We start from the raw sequence: 12409 nt of genomic DNA on the forward strand, positions 1-12409 counted from the left end.
GGCCAAAATCTTGGGTATACTTTATATTTTTTTTTATTAATTTGCAACCATGGTAATATCTATCATAAACATGAAAATCCCTGTTTTGACGTGAAGGATAAACTCAATGAAAAAGCTAAATTCTCTGGTTTCACAGTTGCGCAGAAATATCGTTTATGTCTTTAATTTTTTTCCAACCTCGATTTTTTATTTATTTTATCTTTTACAGGTAAGGGATTCATTTGCAAAGTGTTAAAGTTCCTGTAAAGGCAATAAAAAAAAAATCTAAACACATTATAAATGTAAAAAATGTATTGCTAAAACACATTACAAAGACTTTGAACTGTGAAGTACTGAATTGTGGAGTTAGACCGTTAAACAGTTTTGCACCATTGCTGTGTTCAGGATTCTTTTGGGTGGGGCTAAAACGGTGGCTCGATGACACACTAGAGCCACTGAGCTCCTGGCCCCACCCCTACTGTCGATGACGCACTGGAGCCACTGAGGCTGGCCCCTCCCGTAACAATATGACTAGAGCACATTTGCATCAGTTTGCCGCTCAAATCACGAGTTACTGTCAGTACTAGTTACTACAGCCTATAGTTTGCTAGCTAGCAAAGTCATCGACTACCATCGTTTAAGTACAGGTTTCCTTTTTGTGTAATGCAATATTATGTTTACATTGTTTTTAGTTTATCTTTTTAAAATATCTAAGTTAGTCATCTTTGTTCTTGCAGTATGCTGCTAGTCCAGTAGCTAGAGTGGCTAGCAAGTGTTAGCTAACAGATGCTGTTTTGCCTTTGTTACAGTACACACTGAGGTTAAGCAATGTTGCTAGTAACGTTACATGTAGAAATGTAATTAGCTACTTACAGTAGTTAGCCAAAGCTTTACATCTAGAAAGACTAAGTATAACTTGTGTTTTTTTTTCTAACTAAACATAATGATGTATATAGGTTGTGTAAATGATTTTGTTTGTCCGAACATGTATGCTGCTAGTTCAGTTCACAATGTAGCTACAGTGGCTGGCAAGTGTTAGCAACCACGTGCTGTGTTGCTACTGTACTTCTACGATTTAAGGGGATTATGATGAGTTTTATTTCTCTGAACTGTTGTACTTTTTATATGTTTGAGGACAATGCCGTGTTCACTTGAAACACTACACTGAATGAATACATTTTATGTTTAACAATTTCACTGTTCCACATTTGGCTGTTCAGTTTTTCCCCACAGCATAGCTACTGTATATTCCTAATGTTAACAATGTGGTTTTGTTCACATTTTCTTTCAGATACCTTGACCAGAACATAACCAGTTATCTTCACCCAAGAGACCTACTGTTGGACAATTGTTTTGGCTTTAAAAGGAAAATGCATTGTTAGTCACAATGTCTAGTTACTGGGCCAAAAGGAGAAGAATATTGAAAGGAGTTGAGAGGGACAAACAGGAAATTGAAGCTGCAAACAATGCTCTACTTGCTGTTATTCCCGACTTTGACCAAGTAAATCCTCCTGTTAATGAACATCAACATGGAATGGCTACAACAAGCCATGGACAAACTGTAATCCCTGAAGCACAGGGAATAACTGTTGATGAGGTATATGAACCTAGTGAAATGTTTTCCTCAAGCACAGAAGATAGTGAAGAGGAAGGGGATTGCCTAAGGACACAATTGGCAGGGTGGGCTATTGACAACATGATCCCCCATGTGGCACTTGGTAAGCTTTTAACCATTTTGTCCAAGGATCATCCAACCCTTCCTAAAGACCCAAGAACCCTTCTGAAAACATTGACTTTAAAACAACCGAACTCAAAAGGTGGTGTATACCATCACTTTGGAATTGAAAGTGGAATACTATCGCAGTTGTTAGTGTCTCCTGAATTGCAGAAGTTGATGTCAGTTTCAATGCAAGTTAATGTTGATGGACTTCCACTTTTCAAAAGCTCAAATGCCCAGTTCTGGCCAGTTCTTGGTTTAACTGAGCAATACGTGGGTAATGTCCAGCAAAACAAACTTCCATTTGTCATTGCTCTCTATTATGGGAAGAAGAAGCCAAGCAGCCTTCACTTTTTGAATCCTTTTGTAGGAGAGGCACAACGACTTGAAACGGAAGGAGTTCTGTTTGAAGGGAGAGCACTTCCTTTCAAAATATCAACATTCATCTGTAACGCCCCTGCTCGTGCACTTGTTAGAAATGTGAAAGGTCACAGTGGATATTATGGGTGTGACAAGTGTGTTCAAAATGGGGTCCACTATGAGAACAGGATGACCTTTCCTCAAACAGATGCTACTCTGAGATTAGACAATGCATTCTGTGATGAACTTTCTTATGACAGTCATCAGTGTGGACAAATTCCATTGGCATTGTTGTCTGTTGGTTTGGTCATCCAGTTCCCACTGGATTATATGCATCTGGTATGCCTTGGAGTGACAAGAAAGTTGTTACATCTTTGGCTAAAGGGACGGCGGCTGACAAGATTTTCACCCAGCATGGTAAAAGAGCTCTCCAGAGTACTCCTGATCTTCACGCCTCATGTTCCGTGCGAGTTCAACAGGAAGCAACGATCCATGGAAGATGTTGATCGTTGGAAAGCTACAGAATTCAGGCAGTTCCTCTTGTACACTGGACCAGTCAGCTTAAAAGGCCTTGTACCAACTCAAGTGTACAACAACTTCATGCTGCTTTCAGTTGGCATCACCATCCTACTGAATGTGTCCCTGTGTGTTGACCTCGCAGACTATGCACACAAAATATTGGTTCTCTTTGTTGATCACTGCAGCAAGCTTTATGGAAAAGAACACGTGACAGACAACATACATGGATTGGTGCACCTCAGGCAAGGTGCCAAAAAGTATGGTGTCCTTGATAACATCTCATGCTTCCCTTTTGAAAACTTCCTTGGGTGCCTGAAGAAACTGTTGCGCAAACCTACACAACCACTGGAGCAGGTTGTTCACCGATTGTTGGAGAGAAGTCAGCACAGAAGAACAAACATCTCCAAAACAAGGTCCTTGAGGGAGCACAACCATGGACCACACCTCAATGGTCTTTCTGTGAAAAAGCAGTATGAGGAGTGTTACTTTCAAGACATTGTTGTGAAACGTTCAGAGGGAAACAACTGTTTCCTGTTGGAAAATAAGGACATAGTTGTTATACAGAATGTAGTCGTTGATGAAATGGACAACACTTTGGTCATCTACAAGAAGTTCCGGAACATGGTCAATTTCTTTACTTACCCTGTGGAATCTTCCAAGCTAGGCATTTTTCATTTATCTGGCCTATCAGATACACTCCGCTTTACCCATATAGCAAATGTGCAGAAGAAATATTATCTTCTTCCTTGCCCGGATGGAAAGGCTGGTTTTCCGTTGATCCACTTGTAAAAATGACACTTTTTTTGAAGGGGTGAGAATTTTTTATGTTATTGCTTTTGCCTTGAAATTAATCAAAATGTATACTTTATGCTAATCTTTCTTCTATTTTAGATGCTGTTTGCCATTGTTCAGTTTATCAACGAGGAGGATCTGCCATTTGCAGTGGTTCCGCAAGTGTGGCTCAGCAATGACATGTGCTATTGGCCCCCATTTAACCTCCGCAAAAAAGACAAAGGAAACAATTTAGCCATCCGATCTACGTCTCCACACAGCACCTGGGAGAAACATCATTTTAAGTTTATGAAGGGAGCAGCTAAATGGGTCTGACTTTATGGGGTTATTAATACAATTATCATTTCATTATTTTTAAACACTATTAAAAATCGTATTTTATCTAAATTACACAATGATGATTCAATCGACTTTATAGACATTACAGTTTTATCGTCTGTTAATGCTGATATTCTATAAAGCTGCTTTGAAACGATGTGTGTTGTGAAAGGCGCTATACAAATAAAATTGACTTGAGCATTTGATTTTCCTGCATTTCATCTGTGTAATTTCTTTGTCTGTTTATGGTGGATAACTGACTCTTTCATTCATTATTCCCTGCTCTAGAATCTTGGCAAGAGGCGATGAGATATTTGGTGCGCTTCCACACAGGTTCCAGCGTTGAAACGACGGAAGATGACAAGGGAAAGCGAAAGAGAATCTCAACTTCCAAGTACAGACCCCAGGCCTCTTCTGATGAAGAGGAGTCTAGTCTTCCAGATGCACCAGCAGTGCTGTCGTTTCAGCAACCTCTTTTGAGCTTTGAAAACATTGTTCCCGGTAACGAGGTTTCAGTGCTGCCCGATGCTCCAGAAGTTGCATCGATTCCAGAAAACCAGGAAAATGTTGAGCCATCTGTAGATTTCAGAGCTGGTATGTAAAATGTATTGCTGTGATGTTTGATTTGTGATCCTGCCACTAAACTATACACTTTGTTAGATTTTCAAATTTCTGTTTCCTCTTTCTCAGAACCAGGTTTCTCTCCAGTAATCCAGACTCCACTTCACAGAGCCAGGAGTTTGAATACAAGTTAGTCATGTACAATTTTTTTTATTTTTTGTCTTGGAAACTATTGCTTCTATTTAAGATGAGGAATCCTTTAATCATCATCTGTTTTTCATTAGGACACTTGACGGGTTACTCGCCGCAGCAGTTTCTGGATGAAAGGTGTCGAGGTGTGTTGTACATTCCATTAGCTTTGCACAGTTCAGTTATTGTTTCATTACTGAATATGCAATATTCTTCAGTGAAATTAAAGCTGTTATGTTTGCTCCCCCAGCTCGTTGTCAATGATTATCAATAGGAGAAAGTCATCGCTCAGTTATTGGCCCTTGGACTCCCCTGGCACCTCGTGTATAGCATGAAGTTTTCTGCTATGAAGGTATATTCTAGGCCTATGTCTTGGTGTCCAGTGTTTTAACAGTATTGAAAATAGTGCCTTTAGTTGTTGTATTTTTTATAATTTTTTTTAAATGTAGATTTCCAGAGACTCCAGAATGAAAAACAAGCCCTGAGGGATGAGAACCAAGCCCTGAGGGATGAGAACCAAGCCCTCAGGGAAAGCAATGCACCAGCATGTGAGAACATGCACTCTTTCTTAAATGTTACTTTTTTGTGTGTGATGTAGGTCCAAAATTACCATATGCCTTTCATTTTGTAACTTCGGATGACAGCGGCTCACTTCAAGAGCAGGTGAAGCAAGTTGGGACAATGTTGAAGATGTTTGCTCGCACTGGGCAATCAGGTACAACTTGCAAACACCACCTGTGGTTGTTGGTTTAATTCCCACTGGGGCCACCTGTACATGTAGTAGACCTAGATATAAATGTCATATTTTAGTAGTTGAAGGGCCAGGACTGACTACTTTATTCTTTTATTCTGGGAACCCCTGTAGGTGCAGATCAGACCCTAATGCTACGATGTCTTGGAGAGTTTGGCGATGTTGTGCGTAGCATGGACAACAAAATGGACACTATGCTGCAACATTTCAGTGCCAATGTGTCTGACATCTTGTTTCAGTGACAGTTACTGTACTTTGAAATGTGGAATTAAAACGCCAAATGGAAATTTGTCTGGTTTGATCAATCATTATTCTTGATAAACTGCATGCTATAAATATATATATATAAAAAAGAAATTACATACATACACACACACAATAAGTTGCGGCAGATCGCTCGAAAATAGCGTTTGCCTCCGACGGCCCACGGAAGGTCCGCCTTCGATATAACTGTGGCGGAACGGCGGATGGCCAGCGGGCCAGCCGCGGAAAGAAGGTGGTAGCAAGGCGGCTGCCACCGGCGGTGCGCCGTCAAACGTGTTTGCGATAACGCCATTCTGCCGCTTCTACTGCCTCCGGAGCACCTGATAGGAGGTCTAATGAATTTGAGGTGTACCTGTGGATGTATTTTAAGGCCTACCTTCAAACTCAGTGCCTCTTTGCTTGACATCATGGGAAAATCAAAAGAAATTAGCAAAGACCTCAGAAAAAAAGAATTGTGGACCTCCACAAGTCTGGTTCTTCCTTGGGAGCAATTTCCAAATGCTTGAAGGTACCACTTTCATCTGTACAAACAATAGCATGCATGTATAAACACCATGGGACCATGCAGCCATCATACCGCTCAGGAAGGAGACTCTTTCTGTCTCCTAGAGATGAATGTAGTTTGGTGCGAAAAGTACAATTCTATCCCCGAACAACAGCAAAAGACCTTGTGAAGATGCTGAAGGAATCAGGTAGATAAGTACCTATATCCACAGTAAAACAAGTCCTATATCGACATAACTTGAAAGGCTGCTCAGCAAGGAAGAAGCCACTGCTCCAAAACTGCCATAAAAAAGCCAGACTACAGTTTGCAAGTGCACATGGGGACAAAGATCTTACTTTTTGTAGAAATGTCCTCTGGTCTGATGAAACGGTTTGGCCATAATAACCATCATTATGTTTGGAGGAAAAAGGGTGAGATTTGTAAGCCGAAGAACACCATCTCAACCTTGAAGCATGGGGGTGGCAGCATCATGTTGTGGGGTGTTTTGCTGCAGGAGGGACTGGTGCACTTAACAAAATAGATGCCATCATGAGGAAGGAATATTATGTGGATATATTGAAGTAACATCTCAAGACATCAGCCAGGAAGTTAAAGCTTGGTTGAAAATGGGTCTTGGGTCAATGGCCCTAAGCATACCTCTATATTTGTGGCAAAATGGCTTAAGGACAAGGTATTGGAGTGGCCATCATAAAGCCATGGCCTCAATCCGATAAAAAACTGTGCAGAACTGAAAAAGTGTATGCGAGCAAGGAGTCCTAAAAACCTGACTCAGTTACACCAGTTCTGTCTGGAGAAATGGGTCAAAATTCCAGCAACTTATTGTGAGAAGCTTGTGGAAGGATACCCAAAACATTTGAACTTATTTAAACAATTTAAAAGCAATGTTACCAAATACTAAAAAAGTGTATGTAAACTTCTGACCCACTGGGAATGTGATGAAAAAAATAAAAGCTGAAATAAATAATTCTCTCTACTGTTATTCTGATATTTCCCATTCTTAAAATACAGTAGTGATCCTAACTGACCTAAGACAGGGAATTTATTTTCTACGACTAAAAACTGAGTTTAAATGTATTTGGCTAAAGTGTATGTAAACTTCTGACTTCAAATTTACATATTGCAAAACTAGTGAAATTCATATTAACTGCTACAGAGATTAAAGTACAGGTAGGGTTAGGATTAGGTTTAGGGGTACATTAGGGTTCAGTTTAGTGTTAAGTTTAGGGCACAATGGTCTTATTACAGATTAAATTGCAGGCTGGTACTTTAAATGCAAGTACAATATAACAAAACATTATATCAATGCTTAAACATTTGTTACACAAAAGTACACATTGGTTGAACAAAAACAATTCTGGCTCTGCTATCTAAACTTGCATAGCATTTTATTGTATTTTATAATGATACTTGACCTCTGATTTTCCTCAGTTTTTCATAGTCAGAAGCAAACCATTTGAGACAGTCATGACCTCTGTAGTGACCAGTACGCATTGGTACTGCAAAGAGGAACTCATTTTCAGTTAGAGCATTGCACTGTTTTCACATTTCAATATGTAGTTCCACAGCTTTTGCAATTTCTGGCTTTAGAAGGACCGCAACTTTCCGTCTTCTCTTTCCCTTTAGCTCAACTTGGATGAAATAGGTGCACAAGCGCTTCTCATAGGCTTATAGTCCCAGCAATTCATGAGTGTGCGCATCATCCTTTTGAAGGAAATAGTTTAGAGGCATCTTTGAGACCGACCGAACGCGTCTTCTATTGAATAGTTGTGTTCTGATGCTTCTTTACTCTTCTTCTGTGCTTTTCTGTAGATAATCGTTGAGCTTTTGGATATCTTGAGTAAGAGGTAATTTGATTAGTTTGTTGTATTTTGCATCTAGTGTTGTCAAAAGTACCGGTATTTCGGTACAAAGTCAGTACTAAAAATAAAAAGAAAATCTGACCTGTGCGTGTTTGAGTCATGCACTATTGGGCTGTTTAGGTGAACACCTGCAGGTGGCGCTGTGGCATGTAACTCACATGAGGTTAGCTGATACTGAAAGACTGATATATGAAGACAACTCAGACATGAATAATGTCTGGTAGTACGCCTTTATTTAAAAAACAAATATGAAAAAATCTTTTCATGATCTTCTACAGATGAAGTTACGCTACGCCTCTTCCGGGTTCTTTTTGGTAGCCCTGGAAAGAGCTGATGTCTTGGGCATTTCGCTCAAATTGCTCTGAATCTGTCCATAAAGTGCTGTTTGTGGGCTTGAAACAGCCCGTTTTCCACAGATTATTATAGATTAGGGCTTCTTAAAATTTGATGATATTTCACGGGTCACCGTCATTATCGCGTTTGCTGTAATAGACACAATTGACCCGCAGCAGATGTTTGTGGATATTAACTTATACAAACTCAGATCACAAGCGGCTGTTTTTAATTTCCAAAGTGCTGTCGCTGTGACACACATCAGATCATATATAATCTGATGATTTTATATGAGCAGATATAACAGGAGGAACAGTCGCACTTGGACTTCTGTTTCAGAAAGGATAAGTGAATACAAATAATGTCATACTGCAAAAATCATGTCTTTGCATTTGTTTGTAGTAAATCACATTTTCAATCGAAAAGACTGTAATTAAGTTTTGATATGGAATAGGATATTGAAGTAAAATATTATTATATGTTGTATGTGGGTTAATCATTTAAGCAGTTAAGACATCTAATGCATGTCTGATGGTAGATTCATTTCCATGAACACAAATTCTTCGGCTTTAGAAGTGTGTTAAACATGTGTGGATGTGTATTCATCAACCTGTTACATGTCCGACATAATCATACACGCATTGCTGGGAGTAACGGAATACATGTAACGGGAATACGCATTTAAAATACAAAATATATACAATTTAAATAATTGTATTTAGAATACATTTACATTCAAAAAGTACTGAAGAGATTAATTTGCATTTGATTTGTTTAATAAAATTTTTAGTCCTTTCAGATTTAAACATTTCTACATATAAATGATGTGATCCAAAGTGCATTTGAACAGCGGTGAAACACTTTCTTATGATGTGTTACATTCATACGAGCAGACAGAGAATAAGTTTGAAGTAAGTTTGGAGCAGAAGAAATAGAAATAATTCTGTGTAAATTGTCAGATTTATGCTAAGCTAAAATGCTATTTCTAGCCATTTTACACGCACATGTTACCAGACACGATCATATTTCTTTTTTCAAGAAAATTCACGTTGGATCATAATTTCTTTTTTTCTAGTAAGATCTTTGATATTAGGGCAAAAATTGTATTCTTGATAATAATTTTTGTATTGTTTTCCTGTAAAAATATCTAAAATCCTTAAAACAAGATCAGTTTGATTAATCTTGTTATAGAAACAACACTACATAAGATATTTATGTTTTTCAGAGAATGTATTTTTAACATGTGTATTTTGTCTGACTGTACTGGCAGAGATTTTATAGTCAAAACAAGTGAAAAAATCTACCAGTGCTGAAGAAGTAATCCAAAGTATTTAGAATACATTACTGACCTTGAGTAATCTAAAGGAATGCGTTACAAATTACATTTAATAGCATCTATTCTGTAATCTGTAGTGGAATACATTTAAAAAGTAACCCTCCCAACCCTGCATACAAGCGCATTGATCGAAGTTTAAACTTGTTTTGCATGTAATTCAGAAAAGAATCATAGATGGGCGTTTCTGCAACTACTGGTGTTTTTAAGCCCCAGCAGTGACATTTTAGATTTATGTTACAATTTGTCATATGATGCTCGATAAATATAAACACACCTTGACATAAAAACAATTACTGATTAATGTGATTTAATAAAAAATTATGAAGCATTTATAGTTCCAAACACCAATTTTGTTCTTGTCCCACAACTGTGGTCTCAGTGTTGAGATAGGCTATGTAAAATGAGTAAATTCAATTACAACAACATTATTTTAATTGAAATGGTTTCATATAAATATTACTTTACACCATCTTAAAGCTCTTTTTTTGTTTTGTTTACTGATTATTAATATGATTTTTTTCATCTAAATGTGCCTGTCCCACACTTTTAGTGAACACTGGCTTTGTTTTTTTTACCATGACATTTGTTCAAACAAATCTAGTTTCTATGGAAACAAAAGTTAGCACACAAGCTCATGGCTGACAGGTTGGGCCACCCACACTAGGACATGGACAAGATCCGGAAAAATAAGGTAAAGATCATCTTTTCTTCTGAAGTATTTATTGTGTGTCCTTACCATAAAGCTAATAGTGTATTTTGAACTACATTTTAAAAAATACATTTATATTACTGTTGAATTTATGTATATTAGATGCTAAGAGTCAAAACTAATGTAGCAGACCTTGTTAGCTGCCAATTATCTGCAATATTAGCAAAAATATAATTTCCACAACATGTCTTTACCGAAGCAGCATTAGGTGTCACGGTTAAAGACCTTGTGTTGCAGTAGAGACAAGGTCAAGGTTTATACTCTATATTATATTTCAAATATTAAGTCTATTAGAAACTAAATATAAAATGTTTGCAACCCTAGATGAGACCAAATTCATCTACAATAACATCAAATAAATGCAGAGAGGAAATGAGAAAAGACTCAAACAGATATGAAGAGTATCTCCGGAAGGAAACAGCACATTACAAAAAAAAGGAAAATGGGCAGATAAACACACACACCACCACTATCCCCTGAAGCATTACCAGTGAATAAAGCTGGTTATGACTTACTTGTTGCTCCTCTAGGACCTGCTGGTGTCTCACCTAATGCGGTAGCTGCTCATAAGAGGGGGCGTAATAAATGGAGGCAATCAAAGATGTACAAAGAACTCACAGATGCAAAGTACAACCTGAAGAAGGCATTGGCCGCAGTCGAAAAATACAGGAAGCGTTGTTTCAGGCTTTCAAAAAGCTGTGCTCAACAGACTCACCCCAAACCAAAGCTCGCAACCAGAATCGCACATCCCAATGCCAAAACTAAAAGGGTTTTTACTGTTCCATAATGTCATTATGTAAGAGCTAAAAGAGAGTAGCAAGTCACTGACCACCCCTAAGGAGAACAGATCCTTTCAAAAGTGAAGAGTTCGGGTTGTCACAAAAGATGAAAGCAAACCAAAAGAGGCTAAGCTCCCTGGAATATCACAGGAAACAACAATCAAATGTGATCACCAATGCTGATGAAATAACAGTGGCGCATTTTCTTGAACGGGATAACAACAGCAGGGCCACCACAGGAAAACAAGACACAATAACTAGAAAGCAACTAAATATTTAGAAGCACCTACTCTCTGATTCACTTAAGAATCTACACCTGAAATTCAAAACAGAGAACCCAAACATCAAAATCTCATACAGTGAGTTTTGCAAGAGAAAACCATTTTGGGTTGTACATCCATCAGTCTAAGACAGGGAAACATGTCTCTTTAAGCTATGTGGAAATGCACAATCCAGGCGGACAGGCTGTTCCAGCAGTGTTTTGAAGACCAGCAAGGTTGAAGACTTGATGCTATCCATATGTTGTAATCCCAAAAGTGTGCATGTACAGGGCATGCTACATGTGCAGGATGAAAGCACTCCAAATTCTGCTGCTTGAAGAGGGGAGTCAGACGCGGTGACATCAGTGCCAAAACAAAGGTGGAGGAGATGGCGGGACAGAGAAATGTACAGTCCGTTTAACAACAAAGGAGAAGGTTTTTGGAACCCTCCAAAGCCTCATTGATGACTTCTCTAAATTGCTGCAGGCAAAAATAGGACAGCAAGGGACCAGCGGATGGCGTGGGTGCCGCAGTAAAGACGACGGCGTATGCCCAAGTGGCAAAGGGGGTGGACATACAGAATGGGCCAAATTGTATCAGATGTCAATATCACAGATGAGGAAATATCAGAGGTCGAGAGAGCCCCGATTGATGATCTGCAGACAGTTAAAAGGCACCATGAAGATCCATCATGTACAAATTGTGCTGCACCATTAAATTGAATGAATATTTTGAATATACTTTTTATAGATTAATGTGAACAAATGCTTTCAGTAGATGTTACAATTATTGGCTCTGTCCTGTGGCTAAGATGTTTAAGAATTGTGCAGAATATTCTGCAAAGTTGCGAAATACTATATTTTTGCAGAACCACATATCAGTATCTGGTCAATCATGTGGAGAGTGCTGAGCTGCTTCTGCAGAAACCCAGATCCATGCACCTGCATCACCTTTGCTTGTGCATCAGAGCCTTCCACAGCAGCCCTCCATGAGCATCCTCTGACATTCCAGGAAACCATGGTGATACAAACAATTTATGATGTCAACGATGTGCTAATTGGTAAATGGTGTGTCGTTCTGTATGACAATGACCTTTATCCAGGCATCATCAAAGATGTTGATACTGAGAGTTGAGCTTCGGTTAAACCAATGCACAGGGATGGGGCCAGTAGGTTTTA

The sequence above is a fragment of the Xyrauchen texanus genome, chromosome 26, assembly GCF_025860055.1.
Source record: "Xyrauchen texanus isolate HMW12.3.18 chromosome 26, RBS_HiC_50CHRs, whole genome shotgun sequence".
NCBI lineage: Eukaryota > Metazoa > Chordata > Actinopteri > Cypriniformes > Catostomidae > Xyrauchen > Xyrauchen texanus.